At 40.9% G+C, this 27,072-nt stretch overlaps 1 long non-coding RNA gene across 1 annotated transcript in view; it reads left to right on the plus strand.

Annotated features, from left to right (window-relative positions):
* The first annotated feature begins 1,069 nt into the window (after positions 1-1,069).
* The window catches only part of LOC123343334, a 35,328-nt gene continuing 9,325 nt past the window's right edge, over positions 1,070-27,072 (plus strand). Inside the window, exon 1 of the long non-coding RNA XR_006572204.1 lies at positions 1,070-1,183. This is a non-coding gene — a long non-coding RNA (uncharacterized LOC123343334). The remainder of the gene's footprint in view (positions 1,184-27,072) is intronic.

Raw genomic sequence — 27,072 nt, forward strand, 5'->3', positions numbered from 1 at the left:
GCCATGGGCTGAACAGCCTGGCGCTATATGCCAGCCCTGATTACAAGATGGGCATTACCTGAGAGGAATCAGGGACTCTAATATAAAAGACAGCAGGAAGCTGTAGGGGACAGGGAGAGTGAAACTTCCAGAGGCAGGAAGCTTGGGAGACAGTGTGGATCTGGGACTGGTGGGAAAAGCATTCACAAGAAGCAAGTTTCTGCAGAACCCTGCCAGCTATAGTCTTTGAGTGGGAGTTGAAGGGAAGGGAAGATGAGCTCTAAACTTCATGTTTGTTTTAGACTTTTAAGTTCTGTTTTTTGACAAATACTGTTAGCCGCCTGAGGAGAACTGGTGAAGAGGAAATTAAACAACTGATCTTAGAAAGTCACTGGAGACTTCAGTGACTAATTAAAGGGGAAATAAAGACCGGACAGCCACAGAGGCAACCCTAGCTCAGATGGAGTGCTTGGAAGGCAGTAAGTGGCCACTGTGGTGCAATTTGATTAGCAAAATGACAACTCCACTTTTTTACATTTGGTCAAATATCAGACATTACATATTTAGAAATATTCAGCTTCCAATCCAATCTAAGGTGCTTAGCACCCTCAACTCATATGGAAATAAATAGAAATTAAGGGATCTGAGCATCTCTCAGGGTGATCAGCACCTCACAGTATTGGGTATCTTAGCTTGTACGACACTCAGGGAAGGATTCATGTTTTTTCCAGTCATCAGACACATCGGTGACCGTTCACAAATTAATAATAATCAGTCTTCTGCCTCCTAGAAGGCTCGCTATTGGTGTCTTTTGAGTTCTGAATAACATGAATATAAACACAACTTGCAATCTCATAATGATTTCAATGAGACCTTACCCATCATCCCCTCAATATATAGATACAAGGGAGCATCTATCCTGCCCTTCATCTCATGACAACCAGTCTAGATTCTTCATATGGAGAAAGAGAGAGAGAGAGAGAGAGCATATGGAACTGCTGCATACTAATCCAGAACAGGTTCAGAGACAGGATGGCATGAATGACACTGAGCAGTAAACCTATGGAGGTACATTTTGATGGAGATTTTAGTTACTTTTCTTATTTTGTAGAAGTATCTATTGGAGGAAGAGAGAAGCAGGCAAAAAGATTCTAAACTCAGACCACTGGCCTTACTCTCACTGAAACTGCTGATCAGAGCATTGGTAAGTTACAGTGGCGGTATTGAGGTGTGGAAGAAAACATTTGCATTTACCAGCTTTGGCTTTATAGGCCAAAGTTCATTTTGCTATAAAGATTATTCCTAAGTAGTAAAAACTAAGCAAAAATGCAGTTAGTAGAAAAACAACAACAAATGGTAAACCAGTCACAACAAATTAAGGCATGTGATTCAGAAACCAGAAACGTAGTGCTTGCAATGTTTTAAATCATTCCAGTGGAAAAGACGTGGAAGTATTGTATGAGAGGAGAGAAAAGCAAATGAGTGCCAGTGTGCAGGAATTTACACTGGAGTAGAGCCCACTCAATATTTCCATTGCAGGGGTGCTAGTGCCCCCCTGGTTCCTGTGGCCCTGTAATTCAGTGTAGCTCCATTGGCTTCAATAGAGATATATCGATATACAGCACCTGAAATTCTAGCCTGCAGAATTTTGGATGCTTAACCTCTGAACCTTTTTATTTTCACCCATTATCAGTCTAAATATCTTCCTTTAAAATGTGCTTTTAATAAATGATTGTTGGTGTATGTTTAACTTCCATTTTATGTTGTGCATTAAATTATTGCAAAGCAATTTATGATCTTTCAGTCAAAGATGCTTCATAAATAAAAATGGAATGAATTTCTGTAATTGCATTTCTGCAATTTTATAAAGCAAGTAGGAGTGGGCCAGTTCTGCTTCCAATTAAAAAAACTCCAGTTTTTCTGTGGTTCCACTGGAAGATGGATCAGCCCCAGAAACTCTCTTTGCAGACAGGGATTTTTTAAAAAGCATTTTTACAAAGCATTTTTAGAGCTATAATTAGCAAAAGGTAGCAAAAGATACCTTTTACCATAATCTGGCAGGTATGAAATGCCTCTTTGTAATTCTATGAATGAATCTAATTACCTATAAAATTCAATTGTCTTGAAGTTGTAGGAACTATTGCTTCAAACTTTTCCTCTACTTTACTTCTTATTGCCATGTGCTAAATACTAATTAATTTGTAACAACTAGTACATATATATCCTGTAAGAGAAGATCAAGTAGAATACAAGAGTAAAACGTAAATGAGACATTGTCTTCTTGCAATTACTTTAATGCCTCTCTACAAGCCCAATACCTCTCTGAAATCATTCCTTGGCTTTAGGGGGTAGAGCAATCGATATGGAGGAGGAAAGATTTGGCAATCATAAAGGTGCTTTCTCACTGTTCTCTTTCAAAAATCAAAAGTGGAGCTCTGTGGGTACAAGACAGAAGTCTGACTTTCTCTGCATCAATGAATGTGACTGGGCAAGAATTTGGCCTCCAGGAAGTGCAGTGAGCAGGTTTTTTAATCTTTGTGGGAGCAACTTTAATATCTAGAAATACCCAGTCATTTCTCCCACTAATATTGACATAGGCCTTGATTTAAGAAAGCTTTCTGAGTCATGACAGCAGTTATGAATAGGTCTAACTTTTGTCATGTGCTTACGTGTTATTCTAAATAGCAACACCAATATGTGTGTAAGTGCTTTCTTGAATCAGGGCCTAAGTTTTAGATTTTTAAATGTAACAAGAACAAAAAGAATGCTGTAAGTGCAAAAATATTCTATACAGTGTCTTTCAAAGGATGTTGTAATAGATTTTTATATCTCTGTCGACAAATAAAGATTAGCTGCATCTTTCTTATTTGCCCACCTATGTTGTAGCTATATAATGATCTTCAACCTCATGAGCATTGCAGAATATATTTTAAAAAACTCTTATTTTACATTTTATCAGTTTTCTTATTACTCCTGAAAACTCAACAGGAAATATTAGTCAAGGGGAAATCCTAGTCTGATTTATTTATGTAAATTTATTGCCTAGAAATGATTGATTAATTAGCTGGAATTAATTTCATTTACATAGTTAGTGCATTTTCTGTTTTGTCTATAATTTTCCTCATTAGGTTTCCCATAAAGGCATAAGTAATTATGCAAAATGCACTTAAAATACAAATTACAGCAATCAAAATAGACTCATTCCTTACACATATATGGTGAAGATGATTTCAGGAATATTTATGCAGTATTAACTTTTTGGTTGCTTTTTAAAAAATTTCGTTGTAAGCAACATCACAAACTTTTGTTCAGTTATAAATTTATTATGATTTTGCAATTATTTTCTGATATTTCCCCCTCAATGCTAAGTGTTCTATTATTGGAGTAAGTGTGTGTGTGAGATAGAGTAACATTGCTTTAACATAGAAACAAGACTGTTGATGCAATTAAAAAAAACCCTCAAATTTTCACAGGAACATTTCTTAAATTATTTAAAGAGCAATTAACAAAATCTCTGAGGATTGTAGATCATGCTGGGGATTCAAAATTTCACTATATGGATTCTCAAACTCCTCATAACCCATCTGGTTCTAATAACCATTCCTTACTCCAGCAAAGCATAATTTTTCTACAGGTTTAGTTCAAGCCCAGAAGGCTTTTCTGCTGAAGTTAAAAAAAAAGCTTCCTGGCTTGAACCAGTTCCCACTTAGGAAGAATGTTCTTGTTCATGCTTCACTTGTAATCTTATATGAAGGGCTCACAGGTCCATTATAACCAGCAATTGACAGAATGATGTTGCCACTCTATAGTACATCATGAGACCTCTTTAGGACTGTCCCCTGTGGGTGTCTAAGATAATGAATACCATGAGCAATTGACAAATTGCAGCGACAGGGTCAGGAATGGTGTCCCCCATATGGAGGCCTGAAGCTGCTTTGTAACTGGAGCAGTGCACTATTTAATTCCTTCACTAGATGAATCTTAAACGATGGGATTGAAGTACAGTCTAGATCGCATTAAGGCACATCTATTCTCATAAGACAAAAAAAGAGATTGGAAAACATTGCAGTCTAACAATCTGAGAACAGGAATGGAAGCTACTCATTCGCTCCGTGACCTCCAGCAAGTTATTTGATCTCTGTATATATCAGTCAAACCAGATAGAAAATCGGGTTAAAGTTAAAAGCAGACCATCACTGAAAGCCAGATGCTGCATTTGAGTTTACTATTCTTGGCCAGCTTAAACTGTGAGTGACATTTACTCCGACTTCCAATTCCCAAGCTAACTTGGAAGGGTCTGCGAGCCATATCCACAGTTGGTGTGAAATGGTGTAGCTCCAATAAAGCTCAGTGGGGCTACACTAGTTTATACCAGCTACATACGACTCATCTTTCATTCTCCCCATTTAAAAAACAACATTATCTCCCAACGCTTTTGTTCCAAATGAAAAATCTCCCCTCCCCCCACTTTTTCATAAAATATGATCATTTCTGTTTTAGTTCAGTGTTCACATTTCTCCTGTTCTTGAAGACCTGATAAAGCCAAGCCAATTTGGGGATTTCAGTAATTTGAATGTGAATTTTCTTCTGGTAAGTTAGGTAACCAAGAATATTGAGCTCAAATGCAGCATGTGGTTTTATGACCAATATGAAAAGGATGTGCATATTGTCAGTGAAGGGGAAGTGAGAGACCAGTGATTTCAGGAGTGTTTGATCATAGCATAACTAACAACAGTAGTAACCATTTTAGATAGGAGTGTCATAAACACCACATATGCTCTAAATTACATTATAGCAAAATATATTTGAGGTTGCTGTAATTTATGCTTCATGTAATGGCCCTGCATCTAAAAGGGTTCATATCACAAGTCAAGACTTGGTGCTGTATGTGAGCACATATTAAGATGCACTGCAATAGGCTACAACACAAGGCTAAAACCAGTCTTCAGTAACCTAATTATATGTTGAAAGAGATTCAAAGCTCTGTTTCTTGTAATGATTCATTGGGTCCAGAGATGGTGCATAAGAGCATATAAATAACACATTGGTAAATGGGCTTGAGTTAGGGGAGTCTAATAGAGTCTGTTTGATTCTAAAGAAGGGTGAGACTAAGTCTGTGTAATTTACACACTGATGGCTCTGGTTGAAAGTCTAAATGATGTTATTTTAGACTGTATTTGTCTAAGGTCCCAATTCAACAAAGCTCTTTAGCCTGGGCTGACTTGAGTAGTTCCATTGACTGTATAGGGTATTTTCTCCCAAAATGTGTTAGTTTGCAGTGGCTGGAGATGACTGTCTTACCTCTCATCAAACACCTTGTTTTTACAGAATCGAATTGCATTTGTGATATTGTCTCAGTAAAGAAAAGGCTTTTGACATTGAATGAGGGGACCCAGGAGGGCGGGGGAGGGGAAATGGTGATGAATTAATAAGTAGTGAATTTTACTAATACAATCCAGTCATTGATGAATTAACTCCAACAAAATTAGCTTTTCTTTGACTCATTTCTGCCCCCAGATATTGCCCACAATTCCATTGAAATTTATGGTAGTTCATCTGGTAGGCAGATTTACGCCCATATTTGGAACTCATGATTTCAACTTGAAAATTGGAGGACACATTTAATATTTAGGTAGAATATTTATTTAAAGCTGCTACATCACCCATGTATTGCCTTTTCCATTTTGCAAGCAATTTGAGTTACTAATGAAATTAAAATATAGGAAAACATACAGGATCAATTTACACTACCCTCAAGCAATACTGTTGATGTTATCAAATTTACCACCATCTTTTCATTCATAACTCAGTTTTAAAATAGGAAATGGCTTAAATCTGTTTGCCTCGAAAGAACTGGAATTAATATATTCCATTTTTTCCTCATCCCTATCCCCTTTCTGCACATTCACACCAACTCAACATCACACAATTAAAGAAGGGCAATAAAAACGGCAAGGCCCTGGCATCCTTGTTCAGGCAAAATTCCAATACATTTGAAATCCCACTGAATTCTAGCAGAGTTTCTGCTGAGAAGGATGCCAGGATCTAGCTCTCTAATGCAGTCACACAAAGTCAGATGAATAAGCAATCAGCATTCATGGATATTGTGCCAAAACACAATGTGCAGTATGTGAGTGGAGATTGATTAGCTGTTGGCTTGCACTGAGATATTTTGCAGGAAATCTGCATCACAGTACATTATTTTCTGTAGGGATAGATTTCCCCAAACCCACCAAAATCCAGCAGAAGACACTGCTTCAAACTGTGGGCAGGTATTTCCATCCAAAAATAATATTCTACTGCAACTGCGGGATCTGGAACACTCCTTCAATTATCATAATATCAGCACTACCCCACCATATGTTCCTCCAGCCTCTGTCTTAGAAGGGAAATATCCCTTTATAGCCCTGGCAAAGTTTCATCCAGAACAGATATGAATAGTACAGGTGGATCTTAACCATAACTCAGAAGCCAAAAGCTAATCAATCTCCACACAAGGTGAAGCCAAATCTCTGGAGCTAAACATTCACAAGCTTTGCTGCTTGGGCTGCATCTCAAATGGCAAATGACTAATTTCTCTTTTTGAGGCAAGAACACCTTGAAAAGGAGAAAGCAAGAGCATGAATTTGGATCTTCTCCCCCCCCGCCCCCAAAAAACCCAACCAAACAAAAAAAAACCCTACAAATAAACTCTAGAGACTAGTTTGGGCCTCTATGCACCATCACTGAAACAGGTGTGGGAGGCATTATATTGCAAAGACAACCAGCCAAAAGGACAATCCTTTCCTTACCTTCCCCTTATTTCAAGTGGCAGTAATCTTCTGCTGATCTGTTCCCACAGCAAATTATGCCGTGAGCTGGTTGGGAATTTTTTAACAAAATGTTTGTTGTCAGAAATGTTAATTCCTTGAAAACACAACTTTTTGCAGGAAAGGGTCAGTTTTGATGAATTTCTTAAATTGAAAACAAATATTGGTATTTTTTTAAAACCATATAAATGTTTCATTTTGACTTTTTTTAAATGAAAAATTCCTGTTTTCTGATTTAATATGACTTTATTTTGAAATTTAAGCTAGTTAGGCTTAATTAAAAAATGGTTGACATTGAAACAATGTTTCAAAAATGATCAAAATGAAAAATTTTGACCCCAACTGAATTGTTTTTAGGATTTTTGGTGCATGGTTGAGATTTTGACTTTTCATCCCAATTCGGGGAGGGAAAATTTTTCAAAGTCTCAAACTTTTGCAGTACAGGAAAACAGTTTCCTGCCTACCTGAAATTATGACTGTCTTAGCTGTGCAGTTTGGTACATTGTGGGTGGGAGCATTTTGTTTCCATTCATTCCTCACTGCTTCTTGTCAACTTTCCACCCACGGCTCAGTGAGTGGGGAAGGCGACAGGGAAAAATAAGTGGACATGAAATTACAGCTAGCCCATACAAAGCTACAAAGCCCTGCATGGTGTGAATTGCAAGTCACAAACTAACTGCAATCACAATGAAAATTCCCTCTCTGCTCTGTAAATCACAGTGCTTTGTGTTTTTATGTGTCTCAGAGTGAGGTGGTTTCAATAAATTCTTGAAGTCATGAAGGCAGAATTAATAAAATTCTTTTGGTTGCTTTTTTGGCTTTTCTTTTGGTTGTTTAGGGCAGAGTGTGAGTGAGGGGGAGATGTTTATAGTGTGCAAAGAAAAGAGAAAACCTGGGAGAATATTAAAACAATGCAATAGAATAATCAGGTGAGTAAAGTGGTGAACAAGGGGAAAAACTATTAAAACACACTCCTTGTGCTCATTTCCATTGTAGAAGGAAAAAACTCCCATTAAAGCTTCCCAAGTTAGGAGTGCAGGATTGAACCTCTAGTATCATCACTCTGGAGTGTGAATGGACCGGCATCATTAATACTATTACTAGTTACATATAGCTAGGAGGCAAGATCTGTCGGTGTCATTCAATAAAAGGTTTTATGTACTGTAACAGAAAGCCTTATAATGGTGGTAGAGAGCAGCCTACAAAATTAGGTTTCTGTCCTAATTTTTCTTTAAAAATTTGGCCCAAGTAATGATATATTCTGACAATTCTTTGATGAAATAATTATTATTAATTTCAGTGAGAGTTTATAGAAAAATGAGAGAGTTACTGCTGAACACACAGAAAAGAACGTGAACTATGAAGAGATAGAAGAAATGCTTGTCTGAGTTGAAGTGACAGGATTACACTCAATGTCAGAAAGCCTTGGAAAAGGGTAAAGGGCAATATGTAACCTGTGGAAGAAGAATTAAGTAATGAAAAAATATTTTTTTCCTAAGGAAACTAATACCACATATTAGACTTTCTGCAAAAAAAGCCTGATCCAAAACCTATTGAAGTTAATGAGTTTTTCAATTTACTTACTGGGATTAGGATCAGCTCCCACTCCCACAAACTAATTTTCTTGCTTCCTGTGTTCTGAATCTTTGGCCCACATTGTGTCAAATATTTGGACTTTGGTAGGTTGTTCACCTGGTTGTACTTGTGTATCTGTAGCCTCACTGAATTTTATCAGTGGAATTTGGCAGAACCTTGCTAAGCAAGACCTGACAAAGATTTTAAAAGGAGTGTTGGCATGCTGAAAAACTTCTCTTGCAGACCTAGCTTGTGTGGGTTAAATTTTGCTTGACATGCTAGACAGAACTCAGAGGAATTCTGGATATATCTGTAATTTAGACATATGACCTGCGAATTCTGAGTAGGAGTTATACATTACATGCTCTCCTGTGGAGACTTGTTTGCCAAGAACTTCTTGGTCAGTGTGAGAGTTTGTCTGTATCACATTAAAAAAATTATGCCATTATATTGTGGTTTCTAACTGTTTTAATAATATAAATGCTTTCAGAGCTAATTAGCATTCTTTATGGGACAACATGTGATCATAATATATTTACAATATGTCTTCCACTTTACTGGTATTAGAAATAGATTTAAAATATAAAGGATCTAATTCTTTTGGACTTACACCAGTATAAATAAGGGGTGACTCCACTGAAGTCAGGAGAGTTATGCCCTGTAAAACTAAAGTAAGTAAAAGGAGAAATCAGACCCATAGGGTGGAATTCACGCAGAGCAGAGGGCTCACTGCGGGTCCTTTACGCCATTTAAGCTCTGCAGTGAGCCTGCATAGATGGGGAAGAGCAGAGCGGCCATGCAGTGGTAGTGGAGGGCTCTCCAGCCCCTGCCCACTGTGGAGTGGCTCTGAGCCTTGCCACTGGAGGAAGCTGGGGGAGGAGAGGAGAGGGCTGCTTTGCACTGGAAGAGTGGCACAAAGCAGCCGTAGCACAGCTGAGGATCAGAGCCTCGCTCAACTTAAATAGCTACTTTGATATTATGATGGAGACAGTGGAAATCCTGGAAAATTCAGGTACAAGGTTAATACTGTTTTATTAGCAGAGATGCAGCAGCTAAGACCCTCTGCCACTCATCACACTTCTTGCTCTACTCCAACGACCAGCGATGTCCTGGTTACAATACAGATGAGCTTAAAGGGAAAAGCCAGAGATATAAAAGCCAAAAGGGACACAGTTGGAAGTTTTCCTATTTAGATGAACAAAAGGTACTTCTAAAAAATGAAAATATTTCCTGAAATGGCCAATTTATGTAGCAGTTGCTACTACCTTACGGCACTATAGATAGATTGCTATTTGTTACACTTTCATAAGGTCATCGTGAGAGAGAATGTATTTCCCAATGGGGAAATGGAAGCCCAAATACATACATACACACACAAAATCCATTTTTAGTAAAGTACGTTATGTTTCGTTTAGGTCTCCATCCTCCTCACCTTCATAACAGACTATGCCTATTTATGTAATTTGTGAGCTAGCAGCTCAAATGGCCAGATATTTTCTTGTAAGTGATGGTCTATAAGAATCATAATGAAATCATTTTAAAATAAAAGAAAATGCTCTTCATGTCTGGTAACTTAGAAAACAGTACTGGCCCACTCACACCAAAACTATCAGAAAATGTATAGGGAAATGCCATTCTAATAAGGAAGCATATCCACATTTAAAAGGAATATTATGTATTGTTATCGAAAGCACTGCCTAGGTGGACCTGATATTTTGACCTACTACTTGTCTTGTTTAGTGATAATCATTTAGTCCTAATCGTATTGTGCTTCTCAAATTATTGTCCCAAGATCAGGCCCAGTATTATTAAAATTACTGTTCAGCTGGAAATCCTGATGTGCAACACTCACACTTAGGAACACTTCTATATTTGTAATAATTTTATTGATACAATTCACAAAGTTACCAACACTCTAACCCAGCAATGTAGATAGAGATAATAGAGGACATACATCTGAACATTAAAATACCCACACCCTCCGTTGCAGATCAACCCAAAAGATTAGTCATCTTTCTCTTCACCATCACCAGTGGCTATTATTGTGGCACCTTCCAAGGGCTACATCTCTCCCTCCTCAAATATGCAGGCTGGGATACAACTTTAATAACACTGATGCTATTATACCTAATGCATAGTCAGGAAGGGTTTCTCCCCTCTTCCTTATTTGTATTTCCTCACCCTACTAATGTTGAGGTTCCCTTATCCTATAGGTTAATATATTAATGATCTCAACCAATTACCATATATGTCAATTTGTTGCTAACACATGGGAGCATTTGCCAACATTTTATCCTAAAATATCCAAGCCTAGTATCAGTTCAATGTTCTTGTGATTACCTCTTATAAACTTCGCCCTTAAACACACCTCTTCCAGTTCCCCAAACCTCAGGATGACTGTTGGGCCATTTATCTGTGCCAAAGTTCACAGGCCTCAAAACTTTGCGCCAGCTGCTTAAACTATTGTTTTACAGGATGTAGGCTGATTGTTTTATACCCTTAATTTATGCCTATGCCTCATTCAGCAAATATTTATACCTACAGGCTGCAGTCCAGGCCCAGTTCTTCAAACACAATCCAGTTCTCTGACTTAAAGATGCAACATCATTATTTTATTTTTTTTAAATATCCCAATTCATTGTAATTTAGAGTAAACAATTTCAAGCCATAACTTTGAAACTGCATATGCAAAAGTGCTTGCACCAGATGAAAAGGCCTGATTTAGGAAAGCACAAACCTCAACATTTATGTAATAGTCAAGATTTACAGTTCACATAGGTACTATATAGATCTCACAGTGCCTGACCTGCTCATTTGCTTTGGGTTATTGGTACACCCAAAGCAGTAGGGTCATGCAAAATTATGCAAACAGTTTTGAAGATGTAGCCCTTCATTTTCACAGTATTAAAAATCAGTCAGGTCCCCCCAGAATCATGAGGGTTTTTGTTTTTTGTTTTTAATTTAAAAAATGTGGGTTCTTGTTGTTTGCCTGCTGATTTTGGAGCCTATAGAACGCAGTTGCATCATATTTTCAAACTTTTTGCCATAACCATAAGAGCTAGAATTTTGTTTTAAATGAAAGTTGAATTTTTCAAGAAATAGCATCGGTTTTAGGACCTTGGGCTTTAAGAAAAACACACAATACCATAAGACTCAAAATAAAACTGCAAGAGTTTGTATATAGATTCCCCAAATCATTACACCATCTATGAATACTGTCTAAGATTTTGATCTCTCTGTATATTTAAACCATTATGATTAACTTTATTTTAGTTCTCATACTTCTTGAGCTAAAGACACAGGGAGGGCTGCCTGAATGTCTGTGTCTGAACAGGATGGTGGTCAAAGATCACAAATACCTAAATAGATCTTTCCCAAAGAGAACAATGTATACTAGGTGAAGCCAATTTTTTTTCCAGTTTGTCTGCAAAGAGCTAAGATTTTAATGAGTGAAAAATCCTGAGAAAGACAGGTGTGAAAGCAGGGTTTTAAAAACACAAAAGATGAGAGGTTGAGGGGGAGTGACAGAGAGGAACAAAGGAATGGCTTTCAGAGGAGGGAATACCTTTTGGGTCTTCTGATCAGCTGCAGTTGTAGGAAGCAGACCTCAGTGATCAGAGGGAGGAAACTCCATGATTCAGAGGAAAATCCTGGAGCTGGAGGAGTATGTGGTCCAGAAGAGGGAACTTGGAACCCTGAAAGGACATTGACCCACACACCAAAGAATGCTTAAGAATGATGAGGAAACTGAGGCAGAGAGTGGTGTACAGATATGTTTTATCTAGATCTGTAGATCTTGTGTGCTGTCTAAAGAGAGATTGATTTAGAAACACTTCTGCAAGTCTAGAGTGGTAGCCGTGTTAGTCTGTATCAGCAAAATCAACGAGGAGTCCTTGTGGCACCTTAAAGACTAACAAATTTATTTGGACATAAGCTTTCGTGGGCTAAAACCCATTTCATCAGATGTCTGTTTCTATTTGCTTCAACTATTATTTGTTCTTGAAGAGGTAAGACTAAACCAGAAGGCCAACAAGGGTGAAACCCAGGGAAAGGGTGTGCTTAGAGCAACTGGGGGGCTTGGGAGGGGAAGTTCAGCACCAGTCTTGGGGTATAGGGCAACTGGGCCACAAGATCCCACTTCTGGAAGGGGTACAAAGACAGACATTCTGTGCCCAGTAAGTGTGCCAAAGAGGCCATAGTGGTTGGGCTGAGATCCAGGGGACCCCAAAAGCATACAGGTCAAGCACATGGGTTCAAACACAGACAGCTGGTGAGTGTCCAATAGGGGAGCGTGTCCAGGATGGTGACAGCTGGGAACACAGTTTTCATTGGCCATGTTGTGAACTAAGTGAAAAGATAAACAGCTGCTATTTATATTTAGGTTGATTTGTTTTATGAAGCTGCCATTCAGTTTTGGATTGGGAAGTATAGTACTTCCGTCTCAATCTTGTGCTGAATAGAACTGATAATGTACTTTCTCTTCATGGTACTTCTTCCTGCATTACAAGTATTGGTGGGGGATGTCAAGAGTACTTTTTTTTTTTTGAACTCTGTGTTGGATTGCCTTTGCTGACATGCTGTATGTTGGGTCTCAATTCACTTGAGATTTTAATGTGCTTCTAGTACTCTATCTGAGATGCTCTTCAAGTTACTATGGGTATTATGTGAAACCTATTTACAGCAAGCTGTCTGCTACATAAAGTAGCAAAAGCAGAGCTTTAATAAAAAAAAAGTAGGCAAAGAGGGAAAAAAAAACACAACCACCATTCAAATCTGCTACAGCTCATCTGGAGAAGTTCAAGAGAAGGAAGGAGAACAGCCCTGATAGTAAGGAGTTTTTTAAAAAACAGATCAATAGATCAGCCTGGCACAAATATATATACTACTCACTGCTTGTCATGAAACAATAACCCAGCCTGCTGGCTCGGAAGATAGTGCGCCCACATTCTATATAAAATATTCGTGACAGCATCTATAGTATATCTGAAATATGAACAAATCCTTCAGGTTTCACACTTGCAAAAGAAAAGGCTTGTAACTAGGTGCAAACTAATGTGCAGTGCATTCTTTAAAAAAATCTCATGGCATATTTAATATAGCATACTATATATACATACCGTATATATGTGGGCATAACAAACATGACAGATTGTGTGGTAATTAAGACATACAACATCTTTGGACACACTGTACATCATCAGAACAAAAACTGATGGCTGTTATCATGCAATATAATATCTTTATAACAAGGCAGTCTGGACTATGTTATTTCTGAGTTGAGCAATATTCTCTCCTCTGCTTCTGCAATTGGCATGCAGCAAAAGAAAGCAAAATTTGCGAGGGTAGAGGGGGAGGTTTCAGCATGCTACTCCCTTCTTGAGACTCCACAGAGGCACTTTCTCTGGAACTCCGTGGGCTGCAGCTGTGTTTTGGGAGCAGGAGGAGTGCAGCTTCTCTTCCCATCATTCCCTAAGTCCGTGGGCAGAGGATAGCCTATGGGGATATCTGAATGGGTATTAGTGCTGCTTCAAGCAGAAGTGAACCTACATTAATGACATCACAATGACAACTGCTACTGTCCAACCACAGGGCAATAACCTAATGGCAATGCTGATCTTTCAGGCAAGTTATGGTGGTGCACTAGAGAGAGAAAAGAGGGGCTAGTAGCTATGTGATTACAGGAATCCACCAGCAATTTTCCCTCCCACCTGTGAGGTTTGCTGCAGCCCTAAACCTGAAGTCGCAGCTCTGGAATGGCCTGGCAGGAAGAGTGTGTGTTTGAGCAATTTCTTACCCTTTTCTCCCTATAGGTGATATAATGCAGAGCCCAGTTACGTGGGCATTGCACAGGGCTAAGGATTTGGGCCCAGATTTTAAAAAGCATTTAAGCATCACTGTGTTCAGGGTTGCAACCCCTGATTGATTTAGACGCCTAAATCTCATTTTCAAAGAAGGATTTACACACTTAGGAGCTAAAATCCCTTTGACAGTTGACTGTGTTTAAGCACACCTAGGTGCCTAATTCTCTTTTGAAAATGACATTTAGGCATCTAAATTAGTTAAGCAGAAATGCCTAAATACCTTTAGCAAGCTGGGCCTTGGTTCTTACTGAATAAATACAGCAAAGACACAACTACTAAATTAATAATTTTGTATTAGATGTACATGCTGTTTTTGCCATTTAGATGATATAATTATTATAACTTTTTAAAAAATATTGAGTCTTTTTAATTAAAATAAAATTCATTTATAATACAGTGGGGCCTCAATCTCCCTACTATACTCAGGGTCCATTGTGCTGGGCGCAGTAGGAACATATAGCGAGAGACAGTCTCCAGCCTTAAAGAGCTCACAATCTAAATAGACAAGTCCGACAAAGGGGAAAGAAAGACAAAGAGCAGCGAGGTGACTTGCCCAATGTCACATAGCAGATCATTAGCAGTGCTAGGAATAGAATCCGGGTTCTGATTCTGAACCTGGGCTGATTCTCAGCCTACTGCTCTGCCCACCAGCTCAGACTGCTTCCCAGTTGCGCCTTTTAATTTCTATTTATCATCTTTTTCTTTAGGAGAGACCAGACTAAATGCATTCCAGATTCTTCCTAGTAATTTATCAGGTACTGAATTCCAACATACCAGGGTGAAATCCCCTGGTAAAGGTCTCCTCTTTTTCACATCTTAATAGCTACTATGTCTCAGTGCTTTGGAATCTCATTTAGCACTGTCAGTAATTCCAGTACTTCTGAGTATTCTAGAGCTCATTTCATTAGGCCCCACTGATTTGAGTATAGTCATCGTAACTAGGCATTCTATAGCTTGTTCCTCCTTGATCCCAGTATTGTAATATCTCCCTTTCCTCATTAGTTATTCTATTAAGTGTCTTTATGCTGTAATAAAAATATCCTTTTTATTAATGATAATTAATACTTATTAGAACGTTCATATTCAAAACACTCTACAGCATTAATCTTAACTGTAATTTCACTTAGTGAAATCTGAGGGAACACATTGTTTTCCAGCCTTATTTTTGTCATCTGATTTGCTTTTCTGCTGTTACATAGCAGACATCCATGTCTCTTTGTTGTCCTCTAGCTGCTCCTGTATTCTTCATTACTGTAGTTTTAATCAGTGTTTTCAGGAATTATGATTGAAATCATTATTATTCATAAACTTATAGTACTCAAAACATGCTAGGAATTTCACAAGAAGACAAAAAGACAGTCTCTGTCCAAAAGAGCTTACAGTATAAGGCATAAGATGTGACACTACAAGTAGAAGTGACAAACAGGAGTGGGGGTTGGAGTGCAGAAGGATGAGGTATATAGAAATTATTCACTTTTGACTTGTACAGACCCTGATGATTTAGTTTTAAATCAAAGGAGAAGGAAAAATGCATCTAAAGATTGACATGAATACTAAAATGGGTCAACTGGAAACAGAACTTTTTTTTGAAGCTTTCTTCTAGACAAAAAAGATGAAAAAATTAATTTCAGATCAAATGAAACATTTCATTCAACCCAAAACAAAATATCTTGTTTTCTTTTTGAGTTTTTAAACCTTTTCTGGCTTGTTTTTTACTAAAACTGAAATAAAATTCAAAATGAAATGTCATTTCAAATTGGAAAATTAAAATGTTTCTTCAAAATGTCAAAACATCTCATTTTTTAAATTGTGGGAGTTTTTTGACTGCAAAAATTAAGTGACACAAATTTGAATGTTTCAGTCAACATGGATATGTATTTTTCAGCAACAAAAAGTTTCATGTGAAAAATTTTGCCCAGCTGTATTGATGCCTGATGCAAAGCAGGATGCAACATTGCCCGCTAAGGGTCACTATTTCAATCCAAGCACCCTATAAAATTGTTTAGTGTGTGTGCAAAGATTTGTGCGTCATGGAGGAAATAAAAATCTGCATTTCCATTTTGTAGTTGTATTTCTACTCAGTGTGCTGCTGTGGCACTGAGGTATCCAAGGGAAATGCCCTCTGTATTTGATAGATAGCTTTATTACATTTTAGCCAAAACACCAGGTCCAGATTGGGCTGTTAGATCAGTGGGAAAATGCGTAATTGCTGATCCCATTATTGGAGCACAGAGCCGGTCTGCAGGTGCAGAATAGGAGGACTGATTTATGCTCCACTCTCTCATCTCCTAACAAGAACAAGGGGATCCCAGTTCAGTTCTCCTCCTCAATAGCATTTTCTGAGAGTAATGTCTTCAGGGAGAGTGAGTGAAGGATCCTCTCTGTGGTTCTCCTTCTAGGCCTGGGAGAGGGAGCAAGGGCAAGGAGCTGCCCCATGACAATGCCCTAAGGGCAATCGGAAATGTGTTTGTGTGAGTGGTGCAGGGGAGCCAGTGGCAGTAGTCACATAGTGTATGACTGAGGACACTAGTTTTGTGGTGAGCATCAGTGAGTATGAGAAAGAGAGAACCTGTAAGGGGCAGGGAGTGGAAGAAAGTGGAGTTAGGGAAGAGGGAGGGAGAAAATGAAAGAATAATCCAACAAGAAGAGAGCAAAAAGGGTGGGGTGCAGGGAAGAAGAAGAGAAAGTTGGAAAGGGAGAGTAGTTAGATTGCAGGAAAGTGGATACTGACATAGATGGAGGGAAAGAGGTACTACATATATAGTTAAAGGAAAGACGACCTCAAATGAAGAAACAAAGGGAAAGGAGATGGAAGAGGAGTAAAGCGAGGCAGAATGTTACTTTAGAATTTTGAATAGCTTTTAGTACCATGAGATTACAATACTTTCTAAAAAATGATATAAAATTCTACCATGACTCTCCAGTTTACGTGACCCATTTGTTTATATGTCACAGACATAAACAACTGTGGAAATTGAGAGGAGTTAATGCTGAATTTGTGAGCTGCATAAAAAATACTGCCTGGGGCCAATTCCAGCAACTCATGTGGGTGTGAAAGGAATGGGGATCAGATAAGAAGGAAGTCTAGTATGAGGGAAGAAGAGAGGGTGGTTGGTTGGAATTGCAGAGGAAGTGGGGGCTGCTGGGTTAGGATGGTATGAAGAGAGTCTAGGATGAGTCTCATTATGCTGTGGGCTCATCAAATCAAATTGCTGAGCTGCTTTGGACCTGCCAGGTTGGCTCAAAGGTGACCAGTGCCACTAGAATTATTGCCATATTTTTTACTACAATAGCCATATACTGTATAATAGTGTCTCACTGTAAATATAAAACATATGTAATTAGTGTTTAATTTTGGATAAAAAAAGATGTCTGATAGTGTTTGCGTGAAGAGTGTAATTTTAGATGCAGGAAGGCAGATGTTTTATGGAGTGGGTTTAGGGCCAGGTATACAATTCATGTAAGTGGGTGAATTTCCTGGATCTGTGCCCATTTGCACCAGCCAATTAACTGGCCCTTAAGATATAGCTGGTTGGGCCAACTAGCCAAATACTTGTGATCTGGAACAAAAGTTCCAAAACCAGATTATCAGGTGATATAAACTGATATAGCTCCATTGAAGTCCTCTGTTGAGAATCACTAAAACTATACTGCTAACTAACAGTGGTTTTTATGAGAACGAAAAAGGTCATAGAAAATATTTTGCAGTGAAATTTATATCAACAATATATTAAATTAAATATCTTCTCTAAAGGTGGCATTTCACCAAATGCAGTTCTCTGAAAAAGCTTTTCCGGGATCATATGTTTGCAGCCCAGTCACTTTTTCTAGTAGGACATTAGAATACTGACCTAAGAATACTTAGGGCATGGTTACACTTGAGATGTAGAGCGCTTTGAGTTAAACCAGCCTTCGGAGAGCGCAGTAGGGAAAGCGCTGCAGTCTGTTCACACTGACAGCTGCAAGCGCACTGGAGTGGCCACATTTGTGGCACTTGCAGCAGCATTGCAAGCAGTGCATTATGGGAAGCTATCCCACAGAGCACCTCTTCCCATTCTGGCACCGTGGCTTGTGGGAAGGGGGCGGGGCATTCTGGGTCCTGTCTCAATGCCCCGTGATACATTGGTTCACGTCCCAGCAATCCCTCTGCTTCTGTCCACATTTGGTGCCATCTTTCAACATATTTTGTGCTGTGTGCTCTGTCTTCCCGTTTGGTCTGTGGGAATGGAGCCCAAACTGCTGAGGAATATGCTGATGAGTCTCGCCAGCACGTCACGATTGGCAGTCGAGTTACTCCTTAAGATCCAAACTGACACTGAGGACTCCAATGATGATATCAACTTGAGTAACGCATATGACACAAGATTGCTTGTGGCATTCATGGACATGCTCACCACCATGGAACGCCGCTTTTGGGCTCAGGAAACAAGCACTGAGCGGTGGGATCACATTGTCATACAAATCTGGGATGACGAGCAGTGGCTGCAGAACTTTTGGATGAGAAAAAAACACTTTCATGGGACTGTGTGATGAGGTCGCCCCCACCCCGTGGCGCAAGAACACGAGATTGAGAGCTGCCCTGATGGTGGAGAAGTGGGTGGCTATTGCAATCTTGAAGCTGGAAACTCCAGACAGCTACTGATCGGTCGCTAATCAGTTTGGAGTGGGAAAGTCAACCATTGGAATTGTGTTGATGCAAGTTTGCAGGGCCATTAATCTCATCCTGCTCAGAAGAACCGTGACTCTGGGTAACGTGCATGACATCGTGGCTGGCTTTGCACAAATGGGAAATAGATGGGACGCATATTCCAATTCCGGCACCGGCCCACCTAGCCTCCACGTACGTTAATCAGAAGGGATATTTCTCTATGGTTCTCCAGGCACTCGTGGATCACCGTGGGCGGTTCATTGACATTAATGCAGGCTGGCCCATAAAGGTGCATGATGCACGCATCTTTCAGAACGCTGGCCTTGTCATGAAGCTGCAAGCCGGGACCTTTTTCCCAGACCAGAAAAATCACCATAGGTGATGTCAAAATGCCCAATGTGATCCTTGGAGACCCCACTTACCCTTTAATGCCATGGCTCATGAAACTCTACACAGGAAGCCTTGACAGCAGCAAGGAGCGGTCCAACAACAGGCTGAGCTGGTGCAGAATGACTGTGGAGTGTGCTTTTGGCTGCTTAAAGGGCCGCTGGTGCTCTCTGTATGGGAAGCTGGACATGGCTGATGACAGCATAACATTTGTGAAGGGAAGGGTGAAAGCTTCACTCAGGCATGGACCTCAGAGGTTCAACACCTGGAGGCTGAATTTGAACAGCCAGAGAGCAGGGCTATTAGAGGGGCCCAACGTAGGGCTGCAAGGATTAGGGATGCCTTGAGGGAGCAATTTGAGGCCGAAATCCACCAGTAATTTCTGGTGCCCTGCACGGGAGTGAAGTGCAGTGGTTCCAGTGTTAGTAGGAATCTGTGTTTGCTACGCTGACTTGCAGTGCCTGTTGCTTTCCTGGGCTAAGGTATCTTTTACTTTATGCAACAATAAAGAATGTTTTCAAAGCCAAAAAAAATCCATTTATTGAAAAGAAAAATCATTTATTGAAAAGAAACACAACTGCTTGGGAAACAGAAGGGGCAAGGGGGTGGGGTGGGGTGGGGAACGGTACAATCACAGATTTGCGTATGTCCTATCATCATACTCAGCCTTTCTGGCTGGAGTGCTGTGCAGTAAGTGGTGCATTTCTGGATGGCTATACTTTATGGTGATGGGGGTTGAGTGCAGTGGGTAAGTGTTGTAGTTTTCAGGGCTGGTTAGTGAAGCTACAGGTGTTGGAGGCAGCTTGTGGCGATAAGAACATGGATGTTGGGGAAAGTGGGTTGGAGGTGACATGGGGGCACAAGGGAAAGAGTTTCGGGACAAGGGCTGAAGGAGGGGAGGGGGCAGGCATGGTAGTGCTCCGCCTGCATGGCTACGAGCTCTTGGATTGAGTCTGCTTGGCGCTCCATGATGCTTATCAGTCGATCCATGCTTTGCTGCCAGAGCTCCGCGCTTTTGTGCCGGCGCTCCTCATTCTGCTGGCGGATCCTCCTTTCACTTTCCCTCCAATCCTGCGCTTTTTGATTTTCATTAAGGGAGTGCTGCATGACTCATGCAGCATGTCTTCTTTGCTTCTATGTGGTCTCTTCCTGAGTCTTTGCAGTCTCTCGGCCAGTGATAACACAGACAGCTGAGATCTCAAGGTTGCATCTATAAAGGCAAAATGCAACACTTAACAGAAGCAGCATTGTTCACACCAGACAGAGCAATGATTCCCCCGTACTTAAAGAGGGCAAGCACAGTCTACACAATAGCATAATTTGCCCATCCAAAAGCAAGTGCACATAACCCACAGGAGCCACAAAATGGTGAGTAAACACAGGGTCCAGGGGGAATGATTGTTTCATGGCTGTACTGTCCTCTGGGTTTCTGTGACTTGGGGAGAGCCAACAGTTGCAGGGAGGCCCCTATACTTAACACTGTCCCCACATTTTCCACAGGAGTTCGCCCTGAACGGCACGGGTCACTTGCTGGAGGATTCTCTGCACCTTGAGGTCTTTAACCCACGATTTGAGGACTTCAGTAACTCAGACATAGGTTAGGGGTTTGATACAGGTGTGGGTGGATAAGATTCTGTGGCCTGCATTGTGCAGGAGGTCAGACTAGATGATCATAATGGTCCCTTATGACCTTAAAGTCTATGAGTTTATATCTCGCTGCCGAGGGTGACCTGGGAAGCAAGGGAGGGTCTTCAACTACCATGCGGCTTCCGCCCTGGCACATATGCAGCTTGCCTGTGTGCAGCAATGGTCCCCCCGCCCCTCACAGCACAGTGGCGTGGACATGTTATCCTGACTGTGACAAGGACCACAGTGGCTCTCCCAAGAAACTGTGCAAGCGCGTTGCCCACGTTCTGGCTGAGACCTTTGAAGAGATCACTGAGGCTGATTACCATGATGTGAGAGAGCACATCAACATCCTATTCTGCATCTAGGCATGCATGCAGCCACAGGCGCTGACTCCACGGGTGCTCCGGGGCTGGAGCACCCATGGGGAAAAATTGGTGGGTGCTTAGCACCCACCGGCAGCTCCCCGCTCTGCCCTCCTGCCCCAGCTCACCTCCACCTCCGTTCTGCCTCCGCCTCCTCCCCTGGGCGCACCACATGCCTGCTTTTCCCTCCGGCTCCTAGCGCTTTCGCCGAGAAACAGCTGATTCGCGTGGCAAGTGCTGGGAGGGAGGGGGGAAGAGGTGGGGCCGGGGCAAGGAGCTGGGGAAGGGATTGGAATGGGGCAGGGGCAGGGAAAGGGTGGAGTAAGGGCAGGGCCAAGGGTGGGAGGGCGCGAGCACCCACCAGCGCCAGGGAAAGTTGGCGCCTATACATGCAGCCCTAACCCTCCTTGCCCCAAGAGCCTGCACCGAATAACTTCTTCCCAAAATAAAAGCAGCTTACCAGGAACCTCCTCTGGTGTTTGTCCTTCCCCAAGCACTGGCTGCAGCAACTGGCTACTGTACCTTCCTCCTGGCTTGAGAACAGCTCCTGGTTGCATGCATCTAGGGATTCTAGGGTGTCTGCCTCATCACCCTCGCTCCCGCTTTGCTCCTCCTCCTGCTTTGTTGGACTGGGCTCTGAAGTGTCCATGGAGGTACTCGAAGTGGAGGTGGGGTCGCCCCCAAGTATTGCGTCCAGCTCCTACCCCCAAACACTGATGAGGTCCAGCACCTCGCCATTGCTCCATACTGGGGATCGCCTGGCGCGTGGAGGCATGGTCACCTGGAAAGATTCGCTGAGAGCATTCCATGCCTGGCTGAGCAAACAGGAAGAAGATTTTCAAAATTCCCAGAGAATTTAAAGAGTGGGTCTGACAGTTGGTCACCTGAGGGCAGGGCAGTAGAGTTCAAAGTGATGACCAGAGTGGCTAGAACAGGCATTGTGGGACACTTCTGGAGGCCAATCAGAGCACATTAACAGACCAGGGCATGCACACTGGTGCCATGACGCTCCAGCGGGGGTGCATCAAATATTATTCCACTTACGGAGGTGAAGTACCAGGAGCGCTCTAGCCGCGGAGTCAGAGTGCTCTACGTGCCTTGCCAGTGTGGATGCATCGTGAGTTAGAGCACACTGGGCCACTTTAATGCGCTCAAACTTGCAAGTGTAGCCATGCCCCTACAGACAAGATACAGTAGGAGTAACAGCAGTAGGCAAGAATCTAAATTAGTTGTAAAGAGCACACTTCTCGCATTCAACTCAGCTGAGCTGAGAAGAGTGAAGAATGAAAATTCCTGTGAGAGACACTGACTTTGCTGATTCTGATGTCTTTGCGCTGTAGTTATGTCACAGCCTGTTTGGAATGAGAAAAGGAAGTGAGAGAGAGTAATAATGTCTTTGTTCCTGAAGGCTTGTAGTTGGGCTCTGACCTTTGAATATTATAAATGGTCTGGCTAGCACCGATTTGTTAACTTGTGCTCTGCTACTGGCAAAAGAGACAAGCCAACAGTATCATCTCCAAATGGCCTTTCTATTTGAGGTTTCCACTTCTCTTATAGAGGGAACTTAACCTGAAGCTACTGATGGCCTTTTATCTACCTACTTGACCAGTAGTCTATATACTTCAAACTGGTAAGTAACAATAGGTGATGTTGGCAAGCTGCTTACTACCAGTAGGTTATGAGGCCAGTGGTAGGATTAAGAGGAGTGAACTATAAGGAACAAAACAATTGTAAATTCTTTTTACAAAGCATTTTGAGTTTTAATATTTTTTCCCTTCAAAATGAACCATCTACATTATGCCACAACAAATTGTTAGTAGAAGACTAAATTGTGTTATTAGCTTTGCCAGCTCCCTGGTCCTCAAGGCTGGTGTTCAGCTTAGTTTTGTCATATCAGACAACATGTTAATTTTGTTTTGGGTTGTATTGATTTGTTAGAAGCTACCCTGCACTTTTGCCGATAGCAGAGCACAAATGAATGTATCTTTAGAAATCTCCCCTTCAGTTTTCTGCTCCTTTTAAGAATGTAACCCCCAGGATATGCATAACCTTCCCCCCACCATCTCCTTGGCTGATAACTTGAAATAGCAAAAGGTAATTATCTCTATGGAAAATTTAGATCATTGCAGGGATTGAACTTTTGTTACATTTTGACAATGACATACATGAAATATAAGAAGGCTAGGAAAGTATTTGAAATGTTAAGCTGGAATTTGCATACAGTTAAATACAGTGTGCTTGATTCCATTCTCATTTATGCCTGTATTATGTTTGAGAATCCAGTGAAACCTATCAAAAGGACCAGCAAAAATCATGTGAACTCAAGTGACCTAATAAAAGTGAAGCAAAATTATACTCATTAGGCAAAATTCCAGCCTCACTTCCAGTGGAGTAATTTAGTTGAAGTCAATGGAGTTATTTTGAATTATACTGAGATTAAGATGTGAAGCAAGAAATTCAAAGACACAATGAGGCAGTCTCTTAAGGCAGAAAATTGGCTATTAGGGGTGGATGGGGAATGAGAGGATGAACCTGAATGCACCTATCCTGCCCCATCAGATCAACATTGTCTAGAATCATGCCATTACCAGACAAGACTTTGACACATTTTTGAGCCAATTTTGTAGCAGAGGGTTCTTAGTCAAATAGAATTTGTACATCATAGAAGGTGTTAAAAATACTGTCAGTTATATTTCTTCCACTATTTTTCATGACATTTTCTGTATCATTGCTTGTTTAAAATCAACTTGATATGTTAATACAGTTATTTTGATTTCAAAATATTGCAAATTATTCAAAATTCAAACTTAAAAACTCTAAAAAAATATCAAGAATTAACAACCAGTCTTTAAAGAGAACTAGATCCTAAAATATCAATACATTCCCACGAGCACAAACAATGGAATCTCTATGCTGTACACAAAATATAATGCAAATTTGTATTGAACTTGCACTTTATTTTTAAGTGAATATAATTCAGCTAAGTATAGAAACAACTAACTACTAGGATATCAATTACTTTCAAGCAGCGAAGGCTTCAGTGTTCAGATAAGAATGTGTCTTATACTGAAACCTATGCTAATAAAAGCAGACACTGAGACATAAATCCTGCCCTCTGAGAACTCTTTGGGTGAAATTGGAGGAGAAATTTTCCTTCTCCCAGGCTGCAGAATAGCAGTGAAGCCCCTCCAAGGCTGCTAACCAAGTCTAAAGGCTGGAATGCTATCGTTATGTGCATTTTGATAGTGTCTAGTAGCCTCAGTTAGGATCCAGGGGGCCCATTGTGCTGGACACTTTGCACAATTCCTACCCGACAGATGTATTTTTAAAAAAAAAGACAATAATACAAAAGTAAAGCTACAATCTAGTTTTATACAAACCAGGGTTTTGAACCAGTGATATTATTGTATTTTTATTCATTCTTAGGAATAGTAGTGACTTCATTTTCATGTTCAATACTTCTACACACATGTTTAAATGTTGCAGAATTGGATCCAAACTCCTTTTTAATCCCAAATCAATGATTATCAATGAATGCTTCTGTGGAGAGTAAGGGAGTTGTATAGTTTTTATAACTATCATATGCCTTTCTAGTTACCTATGCTATTATCCTGCCTGAATACATAGGGTTAAGCCAAAGGGGGCTGTAAGGTGAAAACCAACAGGAAACAAAAGGATGGCAAGGATAAGGTGTTATCAGAAGGAATACCAAGGGTCCTTGGGGAAAGGCACTATAATCAGCTCCAGGTCCCTGGCGGTAAAGTGCTTACAGGGGCCAAATCCATTTGGGCCTGTCGTGTTAACATGGTTGATAAATGGGGAAGGAGGGGGGAGCTGCAGCCCAGAGATCTAATACAAGAGTGGTTGAACTGTGAGAGAGGAAGCCAGGCTTGTCACCTGAGGGCTATGCTGGAGAGGGACCAAGAGGGGTAGAGTGCAGCTCGTTCTGTAACCCCAGCTTCTCACAGACAAGCCCAGCCCCTGTTCAAGCTTTCCACCTAGGTCTTCCAATCGAGCTATCCCCAGTTCCATTTGTCTAGCTCCTTCTGACTCACCCTCTGCTCTCAGTTATCACTGCAATCAGGCTTACAGTACTTATTCACCCTGATTTACCTGTTGCACTGTTTTTTTCCCACCATTGGCCTCAGTGCAGTTACTTCATTGGCTTCTCAGTGCAGTTCATTTGGATTTACACTGCTGTAAATGAAAAGTGTATCAGGTCCTATATTCACAGAACCTTATGGATTAAAGGTTAGCTCTAAGAACGTGCTGTTGGGGACGGAGCATCCCCGAGCAAAAGGTTAAATAGGTGAGGGAGAGGAACAAAGGGATATCAGGCTGGTTGCAGTTATTTTGAAGAAAAGTGTTGGGCAGTGTGGGGAGACAGAGAAGCATCCTGTAGGGAGCAGCAATTTCAGTGTAATTCACACTTAACTGCAACTGTCTTTTGTTTTTACTGTTTTGTCACAGTCCTTTTGGTGTATTTTTACACATCTACTTTGCATTGTAAACGAATGGTGCTCATAGACTACACTATATTTACTACATGACATAGCTATACCTGGCAGATTGCCCGAATAGTTGGGACACTTAAAGGGACTGTTTCTCCCACTGTAGTTAATAAAGGATAAACCTTTACAACATGAAACAGTTGGAAGGTACACAGGCTGAAACTATACCAATTTAAGCCTGAAGCCTGCCATCAAGTGCTGAGTGAAGTTTGTCTAACTTTGGTGACATGATGCCACATGTCATCACTGACACTGTCACCTGCCTGAGGCAAGGATGAATACTGGTCAAATTTCCAAAACGATTATCATCAAGAAAGGGCAAACTTGAACATTTCCCCATTCAAATTCATCACTAAAAGGTCAAAAAAAAATCCACTTCAATTGAAATTCTTTCTGTTGCGAAAAGCCCAAGCAATGGGTTCTGTGCAGGAGAGTTCTGCAGGGCTGGGGGAAGAGTGGTGTTGGACCTGCTAGTTCAGTCCAGTGGCTGTGTTTGTGTCTAAGCACAGCAACTCCTGGAGTTTTGGCCAGTGAATACCAATAGTAACAAATCTATTGGTTATTTTCCAGCACTACTCCCAGCTCAATCTAAACCCATCCAGCACCAATAACTCCCCTATAAGCATCTGTAGATAGGGCTGATAAGGAGCACAGTTCGATAGTCCACAAGCTGTGTTGTACAGTACTCTGACCTCTCCCCATCCTGTCCTCGCTTTGGTGCCTTTTTAGGTCATATATAGACATGGAAGGGTGAGAGAGCAGGATCCTGGCCACAGATGAGTTGGTATCACAGCAAGATGGACAGTGCAGAGAACAGTGAGGTATGTTCCATGATTTCCAGGAGATATAGAAAGCAACCTGTACTAGAAAGGTAGCCATTTTCCATACCCTCAACCTCAGTCAGCACTGATTCTAGCACCTGGTAGCTCATCCTGTAGCACAGGGTTCTCCAACCTTACACTTTCATGCAATGATGTCACTGCATCAGTTTTATTATGAGAGCTGAAAGCATATCCAGTGTCTCTAAAATTATGCTCACTGGATCAATACCACTGCATAGCAGAAAGTGAATATATGTAAGAAGCTTCCACAGTGATGAATGTGGAATCTATTACTGCCACCAACTGGTAAGAAAATAGAAGCAGGGCCTAGATGTTTCTGGATTACAAGTAGAAATCCAATCCTGGTTGGTAGGGACTAAAAGCTGCTATCTTCCAATAGCTCTTTCCAGTGGTCTCAGTCCAGACAGCTGTGGGTAAGTATCAAGCCACCAGTACAGTTGGAACTAATTTGTCCCCTTGGTTGGTATCT

This window comes from Mauremys mutica, chromosome 10 (genome assembly GCF_020497125.1).
Source record: "Mauremys mutica isolate MM-2020 ecotype Southern chromosome 10, ASM2049712v1, whole genome shotgun sequence".
Taxonomy (NCBI): Eukaryota; Metazoa; Chordata; order Testudines; family Geoemydidae; genus Mauremys; species Mauremys mutica.